The sequence below is a fragment of the Mauremys reevesii genome, linkage group 10, assembly GCF_016161935.1.
Source record: "Mauremys reevesii isolate NIE-2019 linkage group 10, ASM1616193v1, whole genome shotgun sequence".
Classification (NCBI taxonomy): Eukaryota; Metazoa; Chordata; order Testudines; family Geoemydidae; genus Mauremys; species Mauremys reevesii.
In genome coordinates this window covers 38,299,298-38,304,283 of record NC_052632.1, presented here as the reverse complement: position 1 = coordinate 38,304,283, position 4,986 = coordinate 38,299,298, and positions in this window count along the sequence as shown.

Here is a 4,986-nt window from a genome sequence, read left to right as displayed (position 1 = left end):
GGGACATGCAGAGGCAGGCAGCTCACTTCCTGGTTCTCTTAAAGGGACCTGACAGCACAGACCAGAGACAGGCTCCCAGGGAGCCCTCTGCCCTGCTCCCAGCGGCAGCTGCAGCGACTGCAAGGGCACATGAGAGCCCTTAGCAATAGGGTCCTGCAGCATTCTCTGGAGAGGGCCTGAAATTTCACAGCTGGCAGTGATGACTAGCCACCCCCGAAGCAATCACAAACCCTGAATCTGGCATGGGACAGCTTGCAGGATCAGGACCTGAGGGCCCAGTTTTGCACATGGGCCCCTTTACTCATGCATTGAAGTCAATGGGACAATTTATGTAATCTGCATCGTTTGCAGGGTTAGGGAATAACTGACAAGAGGGCAGGAGTGAAACTGACCAGACAAAGGGCTGGCACATGCACAATGTAAACTGGAAAAGAGGGAAATCTCCATATAATCTCTTGCAGTTGCAGTGAATTTAGGTGTTATTTGTAACAGCAGCACGTAAAACATTCTCATTTTGCCTTGGCAGTTAAATGGACTGACCTATTCAAAGACCTGAGCTTTACGTATTTAAATATGTTAGACAGGGTGACCAGATGTCCCGATTTTATAGGGACAGTCCCAATTTTGGGGTCTTTTTCTTATATAGGCTCCTATTACCCCCCACCCAATGTCCCAATTTTTCACATTTGCTGTCTGGTCACCCTAATGTTAGATGCCAACCTGGCAACCTACCTACCTACACTGTTAAACTTTGAAAAATCCATTTTTTTTAAATCATGCCCCATTTCTATGTATATAGCGTCCTGTAAACACCACCCCAGCACTCTCTTATTAAAGCCCCCACACCCAAACCCTGGACCTAAAACAAACCAGTGTCCTTAGACTAGAGTGAGAGGAAATTGTGTTTGTGAGAGGGCATTGGAAGCAGGCAGAGAAGGGTTGTTAGGGGACAAGGAGGGATTCTGCTGAAATATTTTTGAAATATTAGGGAACCACTGTTTTCCCCACTGTTGCTTGACAGCTTGCCCACCTCTCATCTCCACCACTAACTAAGTGCAAAGCACCACTGCTAGCGACCTGACTAGAAAGTGGTAAGATTAGTCAATACCAACTCATTTAAAAGCCAGGAAGTGTCACCTCATTAGAGTGGGATTAGTGCTGGACCCAAGACATAGTGCTGCAATCAGGGGTGGCTCTATGTTTTTTGCCGCCCCAAGCACGGCAGTCAGGCATCCTTCAGCGGCATGCCTGCGGGCGGTCCACGGTCACGCGGATTCGGCGGCATTTCTGCGGGTGATCTGCCGGTCCCGCGGCTTTGGCGTATCTGCGCTGCTGCCTGGAGCCACCCCAGGCTGCAATGAAACAGGAGGGGCATGAAAGCAATCAGAGCTGGTTACATTGGTACCCTTGGCAAGGATGGCACGCAATGCATCGAGCCATAGTATTTGCTCCTTTCTCTCAGCACCCCACCTGTGCATCTGTGCTCTCCGCCTTTCCTTCAAAAAGGTGTCGTCTTCTCCACTCAGTCCTGTTGGGTGGGTAGCACGTTCCAGTCTCACACGCACACCATCGAGCAGTGGTTCTTAACCTGGGGTGCACACATCCCCTGGGGGTGCGAGACATGCCAGATTTGTTTAGAAGGTAAATCATCAAAAACACAAATTAAGCACGGGCACGCAAGTACAACTGCTTTGTTCCATCAAACCTATGTATTTATTAACATTATACATTTTTTAACAATTACTGTAGTATACAAACAAAAATATATATCTAGGTTTAAGGGGTGCAAGAACATTTGAGAATCAAAGAGGTGCAGGCTGCAGTAAAGGGTAAGAACCACTGCCATAGAGCTACCACAGAGACTGGCCCTAAGGGTCATGGAGCATCCACTGCTCACAACTGAGCAGACAGAGACCCACTCTTTGGGAGAGGGATCCCAGGACAAGGCACCCATGTCCCTGTAAGAAACAATACCCCAAACTGCCTAACCTCTCCCTTCCCTCTCCCTTACTCCCTCTTGAAGGCATGAGGACTGCGGTATGAGAGGGTTGTGCCCCTCCCCCTCAGCACTGACCATGGAGAGACTAATTTAAGTTTTCTTCACATCTCCTAGCAATGTTAACTTTTCATAGGCTTGTCAGACACAGACTAATAATACCAAGAACACAAAGTTCATCTGCCATGTTGCTAGGTGACCGTTAAAGCAGTTTTTAGAAGTAAGCAGAAGATGTATTTAAAGATGAGCAGATTACACTCCCATCAAATGCTCTGTGGCAACCTCTTTTAGCTTAAGTAGTTGAATCCTGGGGTCAGTAGGAGGAGGATCCAGTTCCATCCTCTCCTTTTAAATTGAGGGTCAGGCTAACTAGCATAGATTTAACCTCCCATCTCTTCCCTTTTACTAATTCCTCAGCTAAGAGGAAGATGGTGGGTAGAAGTTTGGGAGATCAAGGCCACATAATCCATAGGGGCAACACCAGATCATCACTCACAACGCCATGGTTAGATGGAAGAGGAGCTCTCGCTCTCTTAGACCGGGCCATGATTCTTCTTCTGTGTGTGTCTTGTACAGCCATGTCCACCCATGCAAACTGGATGTCACTTGCCATCATATCAATTTGGCAGCACTTTTCATTTACTTTGGGCAGGTGTCAAGGAACGCCCAGGGTGCAAGGCCCTGCAGCATAGGACGGTGGAGAGCAGCAGCTCCCAAACTTTATTGCTTGACATACCATAAAGTATCATTGCAAAGTAAATGGATGGAACATGCAGGGCCGGCTCCAGCGTTGTTGCCACCGCAAGCAGCAAACAAAACAAAAAACAACCCCCGCCCCCGCGCGCAATCGGCGGCAGCTCTACTGCCACCACTTCATTCTTCGGTGGCAATTCAGCGGCAGCTCCTTCCCTCCGAGAGGTACTGAGGGACCCGCCTCCAAATTGCCGCCAAAGAGCCGGACGTGCTGTGCCTCTCCGTTAGCCGCCCCAAGCACCTGATTGCTGCGCTGGTGCCTGGAGCTGGCCCTGGGAACATGGAGCTCACATACCACAGTTGGCGAAGCCCTGCTCTGGAGAGCTTTGGCCATTATGGCAGAAACGGCACTACTCCTACTCAGTGCAGCAGCACATTTCTTCAGGAGCAGAGCCCCTAGATCTGTTTGCATCGGAACCGGTTTTGTCCATGCCATTTTGATTAAACTGAAATTTTTCACAAATTTGTATCAATTGACAATATTTTGTTCAGAAAAAAACAAAAGTTTCAAAATTGTCAAAATGTCCCATGTTGGTGTTTCAGAACAAAAAGTTGATCGAGTCAAAAAAAAATTTTAATTAAAAAGATCAAACAAAAAAATTGAATTGACCCAAAGTGACAATTTTGCATTTTCACTTCATGACACATTTCAGAAATGTTGGCTTTTCATTCCGTATTGGGATGAGAAAAATTGCCTCAACATGTTTTGTCGGATGGAAAACATCACTCCAGCCACCATCCTACCCACTTATACCTTTTGCTCCTACATTGAGAGGCCTTGTGCATCTGAGGTGGTTAATGTGGCAGAAATGTTACGCAGCGAACCCAAGTCACCAACGGAGCCACGTTTTGGCCATCATTAATTAGGCCCGAATTGCTTGAAGCATGGGGCGTCAGATCAGAGAGGCTCAGGAGATGCCATGCGGTGAAGCTGAAGTGAAGGGGGCACAATCCGGGCTTGTCTACACATGACAGTTTACTGAAATAGCTAACCTGGAATTATTTTGGTATAAGCCCCCGTGTGAGCACTGACACGAGTTTTTCCTGAGACTTGTTAAGACAGGAATTAACTCAGGGAAATCCTGGGGCTTGTGTAACACAGGTCAGGCTAGATGACAATGGTCCCTTTCTGGTTGTAATCTATGAATACCAAAACTAGAGGGTTTATGCTACAAATAACTACTCCAGATAATTTGTATTAACACAGCACCCAGCAGCCCTACTCACAGATCAGAAACCCCTTGTGCTAGGGGCTGTACATACAGAACATTCATTCTGGAGTAGTTATTCTGGTAATTTTCCAAGTGTAGACAAGCCCTTGGTTTTATTGTCCTGACGGTGGACTTGGCTTCCATAAACATGGTAAGCCCTGAAGCAGAGGCAGTCTCAGGCTGTAGTGTTCTGCACATGTGGACGGAGTGGGAGGAGGGCTTCATTCGCAATGGATCCCCGACACCACTGTGCTCTCTGGAAACCGGCTCAGTAACATTTCCACTTCAATTCTCACCACCTGACCAGTGCACCAGAGAGGTGTGCACCCAAAGTGTACAGCACTGACAACAACATGCTTCAGATGAATCTTCATATGGCTCTACTCTGGGCTAGCCTTGGACTTCTGTGGCTAACGTATGGAATGGACGTGTGTAATCGCTACTAGTTGAAACATAAGAACAGACATATTGGCTCAGACCAAAGGTCCATCTAGCCCCGTATCCTGTCTGCTGACAGTAGCCAATGGCAGGGGCCCCAGAGGGAATGAGCAGAACAGGTATCAAGTGATTCATCGCATCCCCCATTCCCAGCTTCTGGCAAACAGAGGCTAGAGACACCATCCCTGTCCATCCTGGCTAATAGCCATTGATGGACCTATCCTCCATGAACTTACTTAGTTCTTTTTTAACCATTAATCTTGGCTTTCACAACATCCTCTGGCAAGGAGTTCCACAGGTTGACTGTGCATTGTGTGAAGAAATACTTCTGTTTGTTTTAAACCTGCTACCTATTAAGTTCATTTGATGACCCCTAGTTCTTGTGTTATGAGTAAATAACACTTCCGTATTTACCTTCTTCACACCAGTCATGATTTTATAGACCTCAATCATATCCCTCTTAGTTGTCTCTTTTCCAAGTTAAAAAGTCCCAGTCTTATTAATCTCTCCTCATACGGGAGCCATTCCAAACCAGCAGAGATTCCCAGAAAGGTTGGGGGGTTAGGTTTATTTTGTTTTTTATTTAAG